The 22,072-nt window shown below is 43.1% G+C and overlaps 1 long non-coding RNA gene across 8 annotated transcripts; it reads left to right on the plus strand.

Moving 5' to 3' along the window:
• Positions 1 to 18,199, plus strand: LOC143821103 (uncharacterized). 8 transcript variants are annotated; one of them, XR_013225672.1, is made up of 7 exons: positions 1 to 581; positions 4,213 to 4,330; positions 6,511 to 6,672; positions 8,870 to 8,898; positions 10,675 to 10,694; positions 10,791 to 10,917; positions 16,754 to 18,199. It is a non-coding gene; the product is annotated as an uncharacterized LOC143821103 (long non-coding RNA). The 8 variants fall into 8 exon arrangements; XR_013225673.1 differs by lacking the exon at positions 1 to 581 and adding an exon at positions 2,070 to 2,508; XR_013225675.1 differs by lacking the exon at positions 8,870 to 8,898 and having other exon boundaries at positions 292 to 581.
• The last annotated feature ends 3,873 nt before the right edge of the window (positions 18,200 to 22,072 follow it).

Raw genomic sequence — 22,072 nt, forward strand, 5'->3', positions numbered from 1 at the left:
AGGGACCCCTGGGCGTCTGTGTAGGCGGCGGAGGGGGGGGGGCTGGATAGTTCAGGAGGAGGAGAGGAGGGGGCATGCTGGAGGCCTGCGAAGTGGGCGTGTCTCCTCCGCCTTCCTTCCAACGGCCCACTTCGGTACCCTCGTTGTCACGTCCAGGGCGCAGGGCCAACGGCCAACGACTCCCATTCAACCGCCCCGTGCCCGGCGGCGAGAAACCGTCACGTGACGCGCGCGAGCCCGCACAGCGAAGGGAACCAACGCTCCCCGCTCCCCATTGGCTGTGCTAATTAAAAGCCGCTCGCCCGGCCGCGGCCAATCGGAAGGCTGTCTCCGCACTGGATTCGTGGGCGGGCCTCCGCGCGGCGAAGGGGATAAACAAGTGGCCGTGATTCCTGCGGGCGGGGCTGGCTGTGCTGCTTTTTCCAGGAATAGGAAGGACGCGGCGGAGGGGCGGTGGGCGCGTCACGGCCGCCCTTTAGGGGGGAGAGCAGGAGCAGGCTGCGGCGTGGGTGGCCTCGCCCTGGGAGAGCCACAGCGGCTCCCCGTGCCCAGACCCTAAATATAGCTGAGCACCAACGCTGGTGGGTCGGCGGAGGGGGGTCGGCGCGGCTCATGAGCTTGCTGGATCTTTCCTGCACTGGACGTGGCCAGTTGCCCGTCGCTGGGATAGTGGATTTGGCTAGGGAGTAGCCAAACTGCGGCCCTCCGGATGTCCATGGACTACAATTCCCATGAGCCCCTGCCAGCATTACCAGGCAGGGCTCATGGGAATTGTAGTTCATGGCCATCTGGAGGGCCGCAGTTTGGCTACCCCTGGGTGGGGGAGGAGGAACGATTATTGTCTTGGCACAAGGGCCGGGGAGGGGGGAGTCCTGGGCTGCGTTGTTTACTTTGGAGTACAGGAGGTGTTCCTACTGCTGGCGCAAACCAGCCTGGAGGCACCAAAAGCTACTGCGGGCAATTGATCGGTGCTAGATGAATTTCTTCAAACCTTTTTCAAAGCTGTGTAAGGGAAGGTCTGTCAAATGTTATGGCAGTTAATTCCTTAAGTGAATTATGAGTTGAATGAAGAAATTCTTAGTCCTGAATTTACTTCCAGTTGTCTCCATTGGGGATTCCATTAAGAAGAAGAGCTGGTTCTTATATGCTGCTTTTCTCTACCCGAAGGAGTCTCAAAGTGGCTTACAGTCGCCTTCCCTCTCCTCTCCCCACAACAGACACCCTTTGAGGCAGGCAATCCAGCCTCCTGGGAAGGAAGGAGGGAAGATGGTTCTTATATGCCACTTTTCTTTCCCCGAAGGAGTCTCAAAGTGGCTTACATTCGCCTTTCCTTTCCTCTCCCCACAACAGATACCATGTGAAGTAGGTGAGGCTGAGAGAGCCCTGATATTACTGCTCAGTCAGAACAGCTTTATCAGTGCTGTGGCGAGCCCAAGGTCACCCAGCTGGCTGCATGTGGGGGAGTGCAGAATCAAACCCAGCATGCCAGATTAGAAGTCCGGACTCCTAACCACTACACTAGATGGAGCTCTTCCACTAGGTCTATGGTTCAGGCTGGTGCAGAAGGAAAATCTGGTTGGGCTCCCCCTTAGGAAGTTACGTCACCTTCTAGAACATCATGGGTGAAGATGGTTTGACATAGCCATCCACTGCCCCAGTGGCAGGAGTACTGTATGGGGAAGGATTGGTTTTTTCCCACCCTGCTGCTTTTTGTAATGCTTGTACTGTTTTAATGGAATTTTATTGTTCCGGGTTTTTTATGTCGTAACCTGCCATGAACCGGCTTGCCAAGAGTGGTGGGTAGGGTAAGAAATGTAATAAATAATAAGACAGTTTTTAATGTGAGTGTTCTTCCTAAGCATTCAGAGCCCTGCGTTGAATCAGGACTATGGCATGGGGAAAAGGAGTTTCAGTCTTTCTTCCACACCAGGGGTAGTCAAACTGCGGCCTCCCAGATGTCCATGGACTACAATTCCCAGGAGCTCCTGGGAATTGTAGTCCATGGACATCTGGAGGACTGCAGTTTTGACTACCCCTGCCCTACACAGTGGCCTAGTACAAAAAATGGCTATTTGTGACAGGATTGTACCCAGTAAAAGGGATTTGTAGTCCACTCTTGGACAGCCTCCTCATTTTCATCCTAATTCCTTTTCTTCTCTGAATGGCTATTTTTTAAAAAATTTGCTTCCTCAGTCTTTGCAAGTTGAAGGGGGACACCTTCCCTACATAGGACGGATGCTTGTATTCCAATGCCCAAGGCTGTGGAGAATATAGGCTCAGATACTGGAATTATACCTATATGAATGTTTGGTGTCCCAAGAACAACTAAGAATGTAATGGCCAGCTAGAATTCTCAGTCAAAGTTTCTGCTGATAGTAGAATATTTTTTTAACCTTAAGCACTGAAGTGTGACACAAAGAAAAGGTTGCACAACAAATCAGCAGAACACCTGGATAAGAAACTAATCATTTCAAGAAAAAGTTGTCCTGTGAACTCCTAATTGAATGAGTGAGTAAAGCAGACACTGCCTTGCCTGAGACTTCAGTTTCACTGGACATGGTAGGAGTGTCAGACTTTAAGTAAACATGCTTGCTCAAACTGCATGTTTATTTTGAAGATGAACAAGGGCTGCCTTAATGTCATTTTATCTTGAGCTCTGTCGTAACAAGCCTTATCGTGCTTATCTTACTACTTTTGTTTTTCCACTCTCTCCTAACATTTGCTAAATTTACTCAGCCTCTTTTTGGATACTTAAGACAGCTGTCACCCTGTTAGCAAAGCCATTCCTGTAACAGAATGCATCTCTAAACCAAAAGACTGAACAATGGCTCATACGGAAAAGTTAAGAACAAATTAACATCTACTTCTTTTATGATAGCAAGCACTGTTTGGATTAACGTGGTTAAATTTTATTCAATCTGCCCACAGCTATTCTGCAAATGGTTATACCCAATGGCAGCAGGAGGGAAGTTGTTTACACATAAATTTCCTTCCTTGCAATGATCAACTAAAACTTGGAAAGAATTCAGGAAGAAAGGATTATGCAGATCTACCTTGAAAATCCCCATTGGCTAGGGCTCTTAATATTTTTTCATAGCCAATGTACCCTGCTCAAATTATTCCAACAGAACGTCCATAATCAATGTTTTTTTGGTGGGACCTTGAAAAATGAACCTTACGGGGGGGGGGCAACCAATCTCTTTACAATCACAACTAGAGACGTAGGCAGTTAATCCAAATGTCCCTACTACGGTAGAAATAATGATGAATTAGAAAAATCTTTGTCAGCTTGCTGCTGATCTAGCATTCATATTATCAGAGTAGAGTTTAATAGGGGAAAGTTCACTGATCTATGAACAAAGTCTTTCAGTTTGGTCTGTGGCAGCCTGGAGATACTTTACAGTGCCTCTGCATCTGAAGTTTAGTAGGGGAAAGGTCACAGCTGGCTGCAAAGGCGTTACACAACATCCTCTTCATATTTCGCAGAAGTCAGACAGTACAGTACTTGGATTGCTTCCCTACAGCATTAATCCCTGTTCAGGCTAGATGGAAAAAAGTGCTCAAGAATAACATTTTGGTGACTCCGGTTGTTGCAAACAAGAGACGGCCCCGGGCATTTTTCCAACTCGTAAAACACTTGTTTATTTGTCTTGTTTGGAATAGTGTTAAAATACCTTTGCTTTAAAAATACATTTGTCTTCATCACAAGACCCAAAGGAAGAAAAAAAATGTTCTTGTATTCACATAAACCAGGTTAACTAGTATTTAGTACACGTGTCATGCTTGTGTTCACATGACCAAAGAGCTGAAGGAGCATTTGATCTGTATTTAAAAGCATACCTCCAACAGCAGGCTAGAAATTTCCTGTAGATTTGGGGGTAAAGCTTGGGAAAGGCAGGAGTTGGTGATGAGGTGGACCTCAGTGACATATAATACTGTAGCATCCATTCTCTATGCATGCAAACTGATCTCCCTAGGCTGGAGATCAGTTGTAGATCTGGGAGATATCTAGGCCTTACTTGAAGGTTGGCAACCCTAATTCTAACTCATAACAGTTATTGCTCACCCTCTGCCTATATATGTGGACTGGTAATTCCCATTTCGTTGTGTTTGAGGAAGTGTGTGCACATGACCACTTGCGGTTTGAATAAAACTATGTTGGATTAAAAGATGCAACTGGACTCAAACTTTGTTCTAATGCTCTTCCACCAGGCATTTGCTGAGGCCGACTGACCCATAACATCTACAGCCCCCCCCCCCAGACTGAGAGGTCGGAACCTACCAAGGAAGTGTCAAAGTTATGGTTGAAATACTGTTCTAGTTCTAGTTGGTATGTTATTGTTATTGTTATATTGATATTGATAGTGTTCTATGTAAGTGTTCCAAAATGTTTTATGTAAACTGCCCAGAGCTGTAGGGAAGGGTGGTATAAAAATCTAAATAAATAAATAAAAGCCTGCTGGGAAGAAAATGCTTCATGCCCTTGGGAATCAGTGTTCAAGGAGTATATAGTGTCTGTCCACAAAATTCTGGGAGTTCCCACATGTACTAAGACTTTCAGAGCATAGAAAGTTTAACTAGTGAATTTTCAAATACAGCATACCCTAACACCTATTTGTTTGAAAGCCTGGAATGTTCCTTTCTCCTGAGGCAGATGCCATCTTGGACCGGAATAACCAAACTCCAGGTCATCTATATAAGGCCCAAAGGCTAGGAACAGCAGGGTTGGGATTTAGGAAGGGTAAGGAACTGATTATGCCGCCATCAATTTATATAAGGGTATTATGTGGTTTTATCTGTTCTTTTATTGGTTTTATATTTTGTAACCACCACAAGATGGCTGTTGCCAGGAGTGGCAGTCTAGAAATCGATAAATAAATAAAGCACTCTTTGTGATGTTCCATGCAAAAGGCGTGTTCCCTGCCTGGTGAAATGGAAAAGCAAAAGGGTTAACATTTATTTTGCGAGCAGAAGGAAGAAAAAGTCCCTGTACAATCAGACAAAACCCAATTTTTTTCAATGCAGTGAAGATAAACTCTTCCTTTTATACATTCTGTTCCGTTTCTTATCCCCATGTCTCATTGGCTTGGTTACAAAGTTATGGCATATTGCAAGGAAGTGGTGACTGTATTACAGAGTTACCTGTGGAAGAGGTGGTCTCTGCTAAGATTGCAGTTGAATCAAGGGAAAGACCACAGCAGCAGTGAAATTGTCTAATCTGGCTGGCTGAATATTCTGTCTGGGAGGGATGGTGTTGTGTACCACAGAGTCTATCCCAGTAGGCCTCGAAGTCAGCAGGAGAGTGGGAGGGACTCAGTGTTTCTCTTCTTCTCCCGGCATGCAGCCTGCAGGCGTGCAAGAACTATGAATCTGCTGAATGAGGCTAGGATGATTCTGGCATAGTATTCCAGGATCCGCTTACTTAGGTAGTATTATTCCTTAATGTAATGGCCAAGTTACCTGACCTGCAGTTACAGTTAATTAGGAAGCTTTCAGCCAAGCAAACTTGAGTGTTTGTTGTTTACTCCACTACACAAAAGGCTGATCATCTGATGATGCTATGATATAAATATCTAACTTTTTGTCAGTGATTGAGTTCTCTCAACATTCTTCAATGTTTGGAACATGAAAGTTCTTCATAATGCTGGAACAGGAGCCATTTTCGGAGTGAAATTGAAAATAATCTGTAAACCAGTCCAGGGGAAGGGGAGGAGGGGAAGAGATTGGTGGAAATTGCTACTTTAGTCTGGACCCAGGCGCAGGTTTTGCAGTATGTGTGTTTTCTTGCCACTTCTGAAAATGAAGTATAAATGAAATGTTTGGGCCAAATACAATGTAGAAAATACTATCCTAGCATATATAGAGATGAGAGAATATAGAATCCTAGATAGTGTGTGTGTGTGTGTATAAAATTAGCTAGCACAATTGTCAAATATGCTTGACCATTTCTAAATAAGTATTATGTACTGACCAAAAAAGAATGAGAGAGTCAAATAATTTCAGTCTTTTGCCACTTTTCAAATTATGTGCCAAGCACCTAAGGACCTTAAAGTAGAGGAGATGCACTGAGAACATACAAAATTATATAGGAAAAGCACCAATTCACTCTTGCTGAGTAGCAGTTTGGTTTGGTTTAGCGACCTGTGAAGTGGTACGTTAAAATAATGAACTGTGAAGAGTGTGATTATCAAAGCCTGTTACAGAGACCTTTCTGTTGACTATATCATAAGGAAAATATGACCAATAATTCCAGCCTTTTTCCTTTTCCCCATGTACTCTTAATAGCCATAAATTGGGAGAAAAGGGGATTGGTTAAGGTTGCTAGACAAAATAAAGGTTCTGTTTGTATATTAGAGTTCCTTAAGACTGTTATTTATATACAGTGTCTTAAAAGCTAAGCACTTTTACTGACAAGGAAACACAACTCCATGACCTTAACCAAGCAAGTCTTTGCTGTTTCCGTCATTTTTCATGAATCCTGCGGATGAAACTTTATCTTCACATTTTAAGGTTGTTCTGCAGAAATGCTGAGGGCAGTCCGCCTAACAAGCACGGGTGCTGTGAAGCCTGGCATGGAAATCGCTAACCCTCTTGGAGTGAAAGCCTCTCAACAAGGTTTAGTAGATGACCTCCGTAGATGCATGCTGCAGAATATGAGCACGCTTGATCCAGGTGATCTTGAAAGTGAATCTCCTTGGAAACCACATGCTCTGATGTAAAAACCTGCTCCTTAATCCCACGTGGGATTGCTCAATGTTAACTATCTTTGCTCTATTGTTTTATGCATGTTAGCATAACTTTATTTAGGTGATTTTTAAAAATGCTGCCTTTACAGAGTCCTTTTTAAGGTAGTCTACAAATAGAATCACCACAAAACATCAATATAAAACCAGAACAAGTCATTAGAAACAAGTCAGTGTCATAAAACAGCGTGGAAATATCTATAAATGACACAAGCCACCTTGAGTCCCCGTTTTATCCCTGAGCAATAGGGGATGGCAGTATAGAAATGTAATAAATTGAGGACAAAGGTGGGGTACAAACTAAATGACTAGACTATTCTGGCCATGTTATCAGGCAGAATTCCCTTCAAATCACCTGTTCTTTTGCTGAGCCAGACCTGAGCTATGACAGCACTCTCCCTGAGGTAGATCTGAATTAACTCTCACTGTGCCTCCTTTGAGTATTCCATCACCCCTCTGATAGGCGACTGATGCTGGAGCAGAACTCCCATCGGTTCAACTCAGTGGCTGTTTTGCTCTTTCGGGGCAGGACAGATTCCTGTTTCAAGAGTGGTAAGAGAGAGAACCAGCTTGGTGTAGTGGTTAGGAGTGTGGACTTCTAATCCGGTGAGCTGGCTTTGATTCCGCACTCTCCCACATGCAACCAGCTGGGTGACCTTGGGCTCGCCACGGCACTGATAAAACTGTTCTGACCGAGCAGTGATATCAGGGCTCTCTCAGCCTCACCCACCTCACAGGGTATCTGTTGTGGGGAGAGGAAAGGGAAGGCGACTGTAAGCTGCTCTTCGGGTAGAGAAAAACAGCATATAAGAACCAACTCTTCTTTTTCTAACAGGTATTTTATGGGCAAATAGAAAATGCCCATCATTGATGACATGTGGAAAGAGAATTTGCATGTCTTGAGGTGTGCAATTTATTTACATAGAGTCATGACATTCTCTAACTGATTCTTTTATGGATTGAAAATTATTTTTCAATTTATTAGACACCCTTCCCCAAGGGTTCTGAGCAGCTCACAAAATGTCATCATAAATAAAACCATAAATTAACATTTGGGGATGGAGCCAGGGGAGGGTGGGGTATGGGGAGGGAACTCAGTGGGGCATAATCCTCCAAAGCAGCCATTTCCTCCAGGGAAAATGATCTCTATAGTTTTATAGACTCACTTCTTCATCTGCATAATCCTAAATTGTATCCTGTTTACCCTGAAGTGCAATAAAATGTTAGGAACTGGAGTGTCATATCTAGAGATGAAAATATACTGTGATATGGACATCCAGCATTCAGCCTGAGTTCTGGCTCAATTAATCCCTAGTCGCAGGCTATAAAGTTGCTTTTGCTCATCTCCAATCTGCATTTATTAATTGACAATTTAGAACCATTTGTTTTTATACATTCTGAACCCATGAGATGTTCAAGTGTCCTTTCATTTAATCTGAGATGAACCTTCTCCTAGACTCAGACAACGTCAGTGGGTTGATTATTACAGTACTTGCAGGCTAATATTAGACCACTCATACTCAACAGCTTGATTGGTGATTAAGAAAACCCAACCAACCAACTCCTCTCAAGTCATACTATTAAATAGATCTTTCCAACATGTGGGAATCAAGTGGTCACAAGTTAGGTCAATTGGCAGAACTGAGAATTACCTAGACTTTGAGTTAAGCTGTACAGGGCATTTAAAAATTAACACATGCAAAATATTTTTTATTAACCCATGAACTCTGTGCTCTGTTTAAATTCAGAAGTCATATGTGTGTTTCAGTGTATGGATTCTTACAATTCATAGGAAATAGTTTATATTGAGCTCAGTGAGTGAGCATTTCATTAAGGAGTGCAACACTCTCTGTTTCATGTATGTCAAAGTCTTTTTATAAAGGATGAACTGTTGTTTACATTTCCCCCAAAATATTCCTTCCATATTCTCAAACTAGAGCTCAGAACAATATGCTTTCTATATCTTCCTATTCTAAAACTATGTTTAGAGATGTTCAAAGCTAATGATGGCTTTTACTTGTAAGGTAATCTGCACAGAATTGACTCCCGAAGGTTTTATTGCTATTGGCATTTAACAGTGCATTTGAGGAGGTTACTAAATGAATCCTTTTTTATGTTGCTTTTAGCTACCTTGAGGATGTCTGAAGTTGAAAAGGTGGGATAGAACATCATGTGCAACTGTTGAACGAGCAGTAAAAATTTAAAAGATGCAACTTTCCCTTAATATTTGCCTGTCAAAAGGCTGTTAAAGGCCATCATGGAATTTGGCAACCCTACATGATATAATAGGTATTTACTTTGCACAGAGAGCTATCAGTAAGACAAAGAAGATGATGGCTGGGACTTTGGTCAGAAGTGCATCTGTGGAGGTTGCAAATCATAAATGGTTATATTTATTCAGCCTGGGATATGTACATTTGGTGGATATAGTTTGTTTATTTATTCATTTATTTATTACATTTATATACTGCCCTCCCCAAAGGCTCAGGGCGGTTTACATCAAACAGAGTTGCCAATAACCCAGAGAAAAATGTCTTGCCCCTTTAACAGAGGCTTAATGTATGGAAGGGCTGGGGAAGATTACTGTGGCAGGGGGGTAAGTAACATCAGCTGGTAAATAGCATCCCATTGACTCTCTTTTTCTCTAACTATGTTTGTCCACATAGTTGGGCAAACCTACTGGTGGATGAAGTCTATGTTTGGATCCAATCAAGTTTTCTCCTGGTGAAAAAAGGAGGCATCCTCTCTGACCACTCAAAAAAGCTATTCTTAGAAACATTGGACCTGCATGTAGAAAAGCCATAAGGAAAAAGGGCTGTAGTATGGGTGGACTTCGGAATCGGTCTGGATCCAATCTTCTAAGTCCACTTTTCAGTTTTTGCCCTCTGTATTTTGTTGCTCAATTCCGTTGGGGGGGAAACAGCAACTCCAGAGGGAGGCTTTATATCATCACATCTTGCCTGAGCTCCCTTTCTCAACTCCCCCCCCCCCCCATGAGCTTTGCCTCTGACTCTCCTGGAATTTCTTGTGCAGGGCTTTGCAACACTAACCCCCCCACCCCACCCCCCAAGGTGATGTATTCCTGCTGAGAAGTCTGTGCCTTCACTGAAAGTATTGGCAGAGCCAGCAGCAGAACTGCAAGACTTACCCTAATGAATAATCACAAATAGTAAGGGGAATCAGACATTTTGGCAAGTGGGCTAAAGCCAGCTCATAAGTGTTTGCAGTTGGGGACAGCAACTAATTTAGCCAAAGTAACTCCAGCACGTTTTAGAAAGTGAATACTCAGGTTTCCATCTTCTGATCCATAGACAAATATGCTGAGGCTTTTGGTTCTGTACTAATGATTTGAACATGAGTGCTGCAGCATTATTTAGCTTGACCAAAGGTTGCAAATGTAACAGCATAGGCAAAAAGACTTTGATTTTCTGATCTCAGTTGTGTACTTTGCTCTTTGAAGCACACTGAAGAGTGAGCATAATTTAGTCTTTCCATCTCTGCTGACGCTGCCGGTCTGGAAGCTAAATGGGCTTGCTTATGTGCAATCATTACTGTGGTTTTGGACAACGCTAGCAGTATGGCTACTAATGCTTCCTTTATTTGAAAGATTAAAAATGTGATCTGATCAAACGAGAGTGAAAATTATCCTTGAGTATCCAGACAGTATACTTTCATTAATAATTTTACTGAGCTATTTCTGGTTTTCTTTTCCTTTTTGCATTGCATACTGAATTTTTAAAAATAACTCATTTGTTTGCGGATATTAATTTTCCAACTAAATTAATCTCAGTGACGGAAAAGGTTAATGCAAAAGCAATCAGATTGTGTAAATGGGAAAGCCAAGTTGTTTCCTGTGCTAATAATGGTTAAGAAAAAAAAGCTGAATGCATACTTAATTTTTAACCCTTGTTTCTCTTCCCCTGAACATCAGGTACATAATTCAGCTATGAGGTACTGTGATTTCCCCCCCCCCTTCAGTTTGCATTTATGGCTAAAAAAATGTTATGGCTGTCCATATTATGTTAAAAAAATGTTATGGCTGTCCAGGTCTCCTGCTTCTGACTATCACTCAACCTAGCAGCAGAAGAAACGGGTGGGAGGAGGTGTCAGCAGCATCCTGATGCCATTACAACACTTCCAGCACAACCTAGAAGTGATGCATTGACCTTTAAAGGTAAAGGTATCCCCTGTGCAAGCACCGGGTCATGTCTGACCCTTGGGGTGACGCCCTCTAGCGTTTTCATGGCAGATTCAATATGGGGCGGCTTGCCAGTGCCTTCCCCAGTCATTACTGTTTATCCCCCAGCAGCACCTTGGTACTCATTTTACCGACCTCGGAAGGATGGAAGGCTGAGTCAACCTTGAGCCGGCTGCTGGGATTGAACTCCCAGCCTCATGGGCAGAGCTTTTAGACTGCATGTCTTCTGCTTTACCACTCTGCACTACAAGAGGCTCTTGCATTGACCTTGAACTGTGGTTAAATCATAGTTTTGGGGAGAATGCTGGGACGTCACTGGTGACACAGTGACAGCACTAACAGGTCACTGTGGCAAGCCCCCTCCCCCCTCCTGGTGAGTTGCTCCTCTAGTTGTTAGCCTCAGGTGGCAATGCTACACAGGGGCTACACCGCTTGGCTTGTTCCAGTGTTGTTTTAACTTTCCATTCTGCCTCTATAGCCATGGTAACGAATGACCAAATGGCATGGGTTGCTGTACTGACAGCTATGCCTGTAGAGTCTGAAAAAAGAACTAGCCTTGCAAGATCACAATGATAAGACATCAGCAAAACCTCTGGAGTTGAAGCTGCTACGTTGACTACAATGACCTTTGCCAACTTTTGAATATAGGATATAAAAACAAGCAGAGAAGACAGGACCTCTGATAACGCCCCCATCACCCTATATTAATTTCATCCATCCCAGCCAGAACTGCCATCTCAGGACAAATCTGCATGCCTACTATATTGTAATAAGCAGTCATGATAGGATTCTTGCTGATAGGAAGCCAACCAGGGTAGATTTCCCAGTACACAGGATACTGCCTGTACTACACCAAACCAATGTTGACCAGAGTGTCAAGATATTTTTTAATACATAAATAGTGAATACAGAAGTATTTATTTTAAAAACATTTTGGTGCCACCTTTTCTCCCCAAATAAAATCCTCAGTCTATTTCAAATTGTGTCTGCTTTTGTCACAGTAAATTTATGTATTTATCTGCTTCATTTATATTCTGCCTTCCTTGCTCAGACTTAAGGTCGGTTACAATTTAAAGCAAGAAAAAGATGTTTTTCAGTGCAATCAACACAGAACCCTGCACTAAAACACTTCATAGTGCTGACAATAAAGCAGGCTTACAGTGCTGGGGGACAATGCAGCAACTTGCAAGCATAATTAAATCAATCTTACAGCAAATTAAGCTTAAAGCAAAGAAGAGATATTCCTCTTTTTGAGGTGAGCTTTTAACACCATTGGCTCCTTCGGTGCTGTTTGACTTTTGACCTTTCACAAACATAGATAAGATAAACAGGGATGGATGCAGCTACCTCTTAGGCAGCTTGGCTTCAGTCAAGCAGGATGAATCTCTGCAAAGTGTAAACAGATAAACGGGGCCATTAGAGGAGAGCAGCATGAAGCCAAATGGCATGAGATGGCCAGGATGAGCTCAAACAGACTAAAAATACGATTCTGCAAAATGCCCCATCAGCAACACCCTTCCCACTTCCAATAGGTGCTATCAAATCTGTGCTCTCAAGCACCATGGCAGTACTCCCTGCGAATAACCTAAAAGAAAATAAGACAAAAAAATCATACATGCACCCACATGAAGTGAACATATAACATCCCTGGGGGCCACCAGCCATGGGTACGTTCCTGGTGTTAAGCCCTGCTAAATAGACTTGAGTATAATTCTCTGTACATTTGTGCCTGCAAACTTCTTTATGACTTTATGAAGTTCACTGAAAGTCCAATATGAATAAAAGGTGCCCAACAGTGTGGCAAACTTAAGCCGGTTGCCAAAAGTAAGAGGTGCCAGTTGTCAGGGAGATAATGATGAACCAGATGAAGGGGAGAAGGTTAGGATGGATTTGAAAATGACCTTTAAGCCAGGCAATGAGGGACCTTCTGTGACTCCAGCATTAGGGGCTTTAGGAGAAATGCCACGGCTTAGAAGGCCTGCATTGCTAGACTGTACCCCCTATGGAGGCTTATACCATGACTGGAATTTTATGGGCAGTCTTGAAATTTAAATCATAATAGAAATTTTAGGGTAAGTCAGAATTTAGACTGTGTTTTTAATTAGTTTGTGATCGGCCCTGAGTCTGCTGAGGAAAGGGCAGAATAAAAGTTATAATAATAACAACAACAGCAGCAACAGCTCTGCTTAGGATGGTGCTTCGCATTTAGTTCTTGCTAATTCACAGCCCATCTGGTTTGAAACACCCTCTCACCTGCATCAGCTGCCCACCCAGCAGAGGCATGAACCAAAAAGCTAGTTATATAGATTGATGCAATTCTGTAAAGTCTTAGGGTGGTGCAGTGTAATCCAGTGCAGTCATTCCAATCTAGGGCAATTGAAATCAACACAGATTGGGGGGTAATTGTACAATGTATTACACTGTTAATGTAGTGCTGGTTCACTATCTTCAGTATACAGAATTTAATGGTATAGAAAAGGTTTCAAAGGTCGATTCCGCATGGTGGCAGCTGTGCCAGGCTGCCAGCAGTGTGTTGCTGCAGGGTGGCGTGCTCCATAGTGTTTCCCCAGGAAAGAAAGCAGTGGCAGATTAGTTCCGCTGTGTGAGTTGGGGCTGGCCCCGGTCTGCCTGCAGTGTGGCAAAGCGCTGCAAAGCCGACCAGGGCATCTTTGCCCACACAGGGCATGGAAAAGCTGTGTCAGGAAGGCTCTTCCCTGTCTGCATGGGCTTGCTGCAGGACAGCCCCTGTTGGCCCCTGCAGCAGATTCTCCCATGTTTCCTTAGGCTGGGCCAATTGAGGGCCTGATCCACAGCGGGCCCTGGAGGGGGCCTGCCCAACTGCTGCATCATGTGGAAGCAGGAATTAGCCTTACTTCCATATGAACTTCTCGGCCTTTTCTGCCCATGCGGAATCGACCATAAGTTGCAGCATTTTGACATAAAACACATTGAATTGTTGATTAGATATGATGAAGCACTACCAAAATTCTTCTGACCTCTGATGGTTCTCTACTCATTTGTTCTTAAAGTTACATGTGTTCCTACTAAAGGTATGGCCAATACCTTCAGATCGTTTTCAGATGTTCCTACTTGGGGAGGGGGGGGGGAATGCATGTTTTGGAGTGCAGGATTAGCTCCCTTACTGCCTTCTTCAGGTTACGGGCACAAGGCATCTCAGTGACTGAAAACCAAATTGTGAATGCAGCTGTAGTCATGCATGTGTGTAGGCTCAGTATATACACTGCAACAAATGTGCAGAAATCAAGGCAGAGCCTTCTGTTAGAATCTCACTTCCTTCTTCCCCATTGTCTTGTTGAAATGGTAGGGTAGTAAAGGTACATTTCAAAGAATTAAATGTATTTCATTAGCCTAGTAGATATTAGGGCTGGGTGTAGGTGTAAATTACCACCAACTGTGGACTTGCTGAAAGTTTTAGAAGCAAATGAGTCACAGATAACCATCGTATATTACACTCTTGTTGTGCAAACAGTGGGTTCAGAGAGTTTAAACTTTAAAGGATTTTAAGTGGCAAACCTTGTCCTATTCTCTGTTGTTCAGCAGTGAAAGATTTTTTGTTTTCCTTTTTTAATTGCCCATGTTATTTTTGAAACAGCAGCACTGAGTCTGAACTTCTCTGCCAGGGTGACTTGTTTTTCTAATGGAATAATTTTATAAGCTATTAAATGTAACAAACGCACATTTTCTGTGCTTCACTTGATTTATGGAACAGATTCCCAAGAGACATTTGTAGAAATTTGTAGAAATTGCTTTTCTTCTCATCTGTTTCTTGTGAAAAAACGGAGGTAGCTCTAGGGTGGCTGTGGAGAAGGTGAGGTTGAGAGAGAAGAATTTCCTTTCCCATCCGAGAGAGCCTCTAGTGGTCCCACCTGCACCTGCAATTTATTTTGTCTCCAGACGCTTGAAAAACAGCCAGGCAACTAGCAGAAATGCAACAAAATATTTCTGTTAGAAACAGCTGTGGTTTAAAGAGGAACCTTATTAAGGAAGGAAGTGTGCCAAGGAAGTAAAACCTAAATTATCGTTGGGTTCATGTATAGAACATTAGAAGAGGGTGAGGGAGGGAAATACTCATAACAAGGCATCAAAATTCAGTCTCTTAACAGATGTAGTTCTCAGACAGCTCATGCGGACTTCTGGTTGGGCTGGTACATGGGATTCAACAGACCTTTCTTTTAGTGACAGTGCAGCTGTCTGGCTTTTAAAAGCCATGCCAATGAACAGCTGGAAGTTAACTGAAAGCCTGACTGTCATAGGCTACAGCTAGGGTTACAAGGACCCCTTGGCCACTGGCAGGGAATGGAGGGATAAGGTTGCCAGGTCCAGGTTGGGAAACTTCTGGAGATTTGGGAGTAGAGCTTGGGGGACATATGGACATCAGTGGGGTCAATGCTATAGAATCCGTCTTCTAAAACAGGCATTTTCTTCAGGGGAACTGACTTCTGGTCTAGAGAAGAGCTGTTTCTTCAGGGGAACTGACTTCTGGTCTAGAGAAGAATTCTGGTCTACAGAAGATTCCCAAGTCCCACCTGGAGTCTGGCATCCTTAGCTATAGCAATTGTATAAAAGTAAATTTCTCAGTGGTGATGCTTTCTGGGCATGGCAGGAGCTCTCTCAACTGCATCTACCTCACTGACTTGTTACATGGGCTACGTACACCAAAAAGTGCTGCAAAGCTGATGCCGACTAAATTTTCTCCATCTTGTATTTTCAGATGTTTATCTGTTCTCTTAACTTGTCCTGTCTTCACAGCGAAGTATTCATTTCAGGCAAAGTTACAAACAAGCCAACAACCAGTTTTTGTGATTTCTGCTTCTGCCTTCTTTTGTCCTTGCAATTAAATATTGTGAGGAAGGAATTCTGATCTAAGAACAATGAAACTCTTCTACAGTGGTTTCCGGACCATGTGTGTTGAACATGGTAGGGAATCAGCTCTTTCAACAGAATGTCAGTGCGGGATCCAAAAAAGGGATGCAGTCCTAACAAACACTTTCCTGGGAGTAAGCCTTATTGAATGAAATTGAACTGACTTCTGAGCAGACCTGCTAAGGTTGCTCCATGCATTAGCCTTGAGCCAAGAGGGAATGGGTGGGGCTGGGGATGAAGCACTCCTGGAATTACAGCTGATTGCCAGACTGCATAAATTGCTTATTTATTTGTTCAAAACTTCTGCTTCATTTATCTTGGAGAAAATGGCTGCTTTGGAAGATGGACTGCCTGGTATTGTTCCTTCCATAGTTCCTTCCCTTTCTAACCTGACTCTCCCAGGCTTCACCCTCTCCAGGTCTTTCCAGATCCAGAGTTTGGCAACCCTAGCGGGATATAAATCTTTTAATAATAAATAAATTCGGGTAGATCGAGTCATCATCACCAACTTTCCTAGCCACTGGAATTTCTAGATGGAACGGAACGAAAGTGACTAGAGAATCTGGTTATGTAATGAGATGTAACTAATGGGAAAGGTCTCTTAAATGCGATAAGGGTGATACTGATCTTGAACCATTGGCCCTGAGCCAAATGGTGCCACCTCTGTGTAGAACAGAAGGTCAAAGGGGTGTGTGTGTGGAAACCCAGTGCTGCTGATTTTGTTTTTCAACCCAAGTAATACCAATTCCAAACTCAACAATGATGATTAAAGTTGTTGTCAGCCAACAAACGTACCTTGTTTTTTCCAAAAGAGGCAGTGCATTTACAAAACCCACACTAGCCAGCCAGCAGGGTATTGCAATGCAGGAGGAAATTATTGCTGCATATCTGCATCTAAAGAATCTGATTTCAGCCTGTTTTTCTTTAGCAAACGTCCTTTTAAGAAGTAGTGACTGACCTGAACCTTGAAGTTCCAGAGAGGAGAATGCTGCCAGATTTGCATGACATTTCCATCTGTGAAAAACCACAAATTACCTACTTTTGACAGTATGGATCACCCTTCTCATCTGCTACTTCTCCTTACCACTGTTAGCCCAGGTGCCCTGTTTGACTATGGTATACGTTATACAATTAAACATAATATTTTGTTGCTTTCTGTATTCATATTCCATATTCATGCCTACTCCTTACAGCATAAGGGTATTCATATGAAATGTCCCAGCTGGTGAAAATGCCACAGGTAGCTGCCAGAACATGACACCGAGTTGACGTAAGGGATGTGTCCCTTAGATCGCTTTCAAATTACACCAGCTGCCTTCGGTACAAATCAAGGTAACATTTGAGTGCGTCATAAAATGACCTTGCGTCATCTGAAAGAATCAAATATATGAAGCTATGTTTGAAATATAGCTCTGGACAGTAAACATGTTTAAAGTCAGTGGGTCTTGCTTCTAAGTAAGTAGGCTGCAAATTTGCATATAAAAGGATAATTATGCAATTCTAAGCATTACATCCTTTTCAAATTTGTTGAAGTCCGTTAGCATAGAAAGATGTAATTCTGCTTAGGATTCCGCTATATTCTATAATAACTTCCATTGTAGCTGTTGTCAGCTGGGCTGTCAATAAAACTGCGGACCTGAAATAATTTATTCTTCAGACATGTTGCCACTGACTTTTGTAGACTGCTGTGGAATCAATCTAGAGATACATTCTGAAACAGGACGATCTCACACAGCATAATATCTGCACATCTCTTCTTGCTGTACGTTTGACAGATGCTCTGCACCTTCTATCGCTCCCAGAAGTGTTGGGTGAAAGCACTGGAACAGCATTTTAAGGTAGATTTTACAAGAATTATTCATTTATATTTAAATTTATTTATATTTAAACACTTGTATTCTGCCTTTTCTCCTGCCTCAAGGCAGGTTACAGATCACACTTAAAAACATTACAATTAATAAGCAACACAATAAACCCTACAAATAGCACCTTGCTTCAAGTCTATAGGAAAATGTTCCTTCTGTTTACGTGGCCCCAGTCTGTGGATTTAAGTATTCACTGATGTGGCCAAGTTAGTTGGAGCTACACCAAAGAGTAAGTTACCACCATGTTTATGAAAATCAAATAAATAAATAAATAAAATTAGACTTCCCCTTAAAAATACATGCTCATTCTAACATGTCTTAAACATCAATTTTTTCAGGATTTTTCTTTGCCACCCAGCAAGCATTCAGGTTTTGTTCTTATATAAGAGAGCATTTCACATAATATATTGACCACTGAGGAAGACCCCTGTGGGTCGAAATGCATTTGGTCTGTTCTGCCACGTGCAGTTAGATAGGCGTTGTTTTTACTTTGTTTTTAATACATTATTGGTGCACTTTGTTTAATAAACATTTGTAATGATTTTTTAATATTGTTTTGCAGCTCTACTTTTGAGTTCCTGAATCCTGTTTTCTCCCCTCCATCATGTTAATCCTTAAAACCACCCCAGGACCGCCAACCTCCAGGTGGGGACTGGAATCTTTTAGAATTACAACTTATCTCTGGCTAGCAGGAAATGGCTGCTTTGGAAGGTGAACTCAATGGTGTTATACCTTGCTGGGATTCTTCCCCCCCCCCCCAAACCCCTAGCTCTACCCCCGTCATCTCCAGTAGTTTCTCAACCCAAATTGGAGCCCTAACAACTCTGGAGGTAGGCTGGACTCCGAGAAAATAAACATTCATGATACATTATTTCCCACGAACTACAAAAGGATATGTTTTACAGGTTTCCCCTTTAACTTGTTTTGATATTCCAGTAAATTCTTACATTGCCATCTAGTGGACCAAGGTGACAGGGTATTCTGTTCATATATTTGCTTCTACCGATTTATATTTACTGGAGCTATTTGAATCCCAACCTTTCTTTAAGGATCTCAGAGTATCATGCACAGTTCTCCCCTCCTGAACCCTGCAAGATCGATTAGGCTGAGAGAGAATGGTTGGCTCTGGGGTCACCCAGCATTCCAGAGATGTAACCTTGCGTCTCTTTCCAGACCTAGGCAGAGTCTGCACTTACTTTGTTTATTCCATTGTCATTGTCCTGTTGAATTCAGATCTATTTGAACTCTGGTCTTCCTTTTCTCCCTTCCCATTGAAACAGAAAAGTGTTCTGGTTAGGGTAGTTCAGAAGAGGGGGGGAGCCAAGAACAGCCACTTTCTTTTCTTGAGCGGGGGGGGGGGGGAAGAGAATCGAAGAAGGCAGAGGAGGGAGAAAAAAATCCAAGACCAACAGAAGTTGAGAGAAATTAGGGGTTTGTCCTTTAAGGCAAGCTTGTCACATGAGCACCTTTGGCCAATCAGGGGTTCTCTACCAGAGGAGAGCCCAGATTCAAAACAGCCTGCTTTCTCAATCCGAATATTAAAATATTGAGGGTTAAAAGCACTCTAAGATATCGCACAATAAAGGTAGGGTCACTCCGGATCAATCCTGCTTGTTGCAAAAGGAAAATTTAAATCACCCAAAATCAAAACGGAAATCACATTCTGAGTAGATGGCAGGGACTGAATCAACCTGGGACTGGAATAAAAGCTCCGTGCAATTTACACCCTAGTGTGATGCTCTGACCACAATATCATGCTATTGTCAAGAACAACACTTAATAAAGGGGGAAAACAGGCAAGAACTCCAACCCGTTTCATGCTGGTTTAGTGTGGTGGTTTAAAAAAGTGAGCTGAGGGTAAGGAAGTGTACATTTAAAAGCTCGCTCTTGTTACAAACTATATATTTTCAGTCTCAATCTGCTATAGTGGAGATGATACGAGCTCTGTGAAGATCACAAAAATGCTTTGAATATTTGAAATATGCCATATAAACATGATTGGAATTGTTATTTTGGGGCTACCTATTGCTGTCCTTGAACATGTTTTTTTTTTAATTCATACTTCCTGGAATTGAAGATTTGGGGTCTTTTTCTTGATAAAAGTTGAGCTGGTGTAATTGCCTCTGTGCAATTATATGCACAATACATTTGAAGGGAGATTGCTGAGGGGAAGAGGAGAACAGCAGGGGAAACCTCAAGATACTGAGACAGAATCATGAAATAGATGCATTATAAAGAATACAGACTTAGCTTTGCCATGAAATCAATAAACAGAAGGCTTGAGGCACCCAGAGACAAGTTTCTCCTATCACAGAAATGTTTTATAGACTACAGCCCACTTTGTCACAAGATTTTGATGCAGGGGAATCTTGTCCACAAAAACTAGAATAAATGCTTGTCAGCTTTTAACATGTGACAAGATTCCTGTTTATTTTTTTTAATTGTGCATGCAATCTGTTCACTGCTTCTCCAGCAGCCTACATTTCACAAAGCCTAAATGTGCCACAGATAGGGTTGCCAACTCCAGGTAAAATAGCTGGAGATTTTGGAAGTGGAGCCTGAGAAAGGTGAGGTTTGAGAAGAGGGGAAACTTCAGTGGGGTATAATTTAATAAAGTACATCTTCCAAAGTAGCCATTTTCACTGTGCAAATTAATCTCTGTTGCCTAAAGATCTGTTGTAATCCCAGGAGGTCTCCAGAAACCACCTGGAGGTTGGCAATCCCAAATATGAATCACCTGAACTGGGGGCCAAACTTCATATGTTATGCTTTCCATGAGTTTGCCATAGTAACCTGCAGCCATATTGCAGCTGCGAGTCCTCAGTGGCCACTCTATGGGGTTTTCTGCAGTTGTCTGTATTCTCCAGATTGCCTTCAAATTGGTCTCTGGAAGCTGACAAAGGAGTTATGCCTGGCTCTCCATACATATTGTCTCTGAACAGCAGTACTGTGGATCGGTTTCACGTCATGCCCCTCACACTTACTTTGAAGGCTCTGGCAGCCAGTCCCGCCTTCCGTGCTATTTTTGGAGGCACGGGTAGCTGGTCCCGCCCCTTTCCTTGTTTTTTTGTTTGCTCTCGTTGCCAGCCTCCCTCCCTCAAGCGCTTCCTTTCTCCATATGCTGTGCAGCTCATTCCTCCGCCCCCAGCCTTCTCCGGAGCAATGCAAATTAAAAGACAGCTTGGGAAAATGATGCCAGCTTGCACCTTTGTTTGAAGTGTGCAACTTCAGGCCAGCATCCTGTGGGGGATGGGGGGATACAGGAGCAGAGAGGCCCAGACGACATGTCTGCATCACTGCCCACATGACCTAGAAGTGATTTCATCTTGTCTGGGACATCAGGGTAACACTCTGATATTTGGACATTGCCAAATATGGTAAATTTGGCTTCTACCAACTTTTGTTTGAATTCCGGAGCATCACCCCAACATCCGATGTGATGATATCCCTTAGAGTAGGGGTAGTCAACAAGAGCCTCTTGTGGCGCAGAGTGGTAAGGCAGCTGTCTGAAAGCTTTGCCCATAAGGCTGGGAGTTCAATCCCAGCAGCCGGCTCAAGGTTGACTCAGCCTTCCATCCTTCCGAGGTCGGTAAAATGAGTACCCAGCTTGCTGGGGGGTAAACGGTCATGACTGGGGAAGGCACTGGCAAACCACCCCGTATTGAGTCTGCCATGAAAACGCTAGAGGGCGTCACCCCAAGGGTCAGACATGACTCGGTGCTTGCACAGGGGATACCTTTACCTTTACCTTTTTAGGGGTAGTCAACCTGTGGTCCTCCAGATGTCCATGGACTACTATTCCTATGAGCCCCTGCCAGCATTTGCTGGTGGGGGCTCATGGGAACTGTAGTCCATGGACATCTGGAGGACCGCAGTTTGACTACCCCTGCCTTAGAGCATACACATGGGCAGTGACATAGACATGTTGCTGCACGTCAGATGTTTCTCTTTTTAAGGGTAAGTTCCCTAGCTGATTAGTAGTAGAGAGGTGGGGCTTGACAGTGACCTCTGCCTCCCCAGAGGGGTTTGGTCAGCCTACCTGAGGCTCTTTTGCATAGAGTTACAACTGGGAACTTGCAGTTGAAATATGACTCCCAGTTCCATTGGGCAGGGGTAGTCAATCTGTGTTCCTCCAGATGTCCATGGACTATAATTCCCATGAGCCCCTGCCAGCATTTGCTGGCAGAGGCTCATGGGAATTGTAGTCCATGAACATCTGGAGGAACACAGGTTGACTACCCCTGCCATTGGGAACTCATGTTGTAAGGTGTAGTTTTGGCCTTAATTTTCTCACTGAGTGATCACCGCCTGTTGATTGATTTGTATGCTCTAAGTCTAGGGCTGCCAAGTTTGGGTTGAGAAATTTCTGGAGATTTGGAACC

This window comes from Paroedura picta, chromosome 11, assembly GCF_049243985.1.
Source record: "Paroedura picta isolate Pp20150507F chromosome 11, Ppicta_v3.0, whole genome shotgun sequence".
NCBI lineage: Eukaryota > Metazoa > Chordata > Lepidosauria > Squamata > Gekkonidae > Paroedura > Paroedura picta.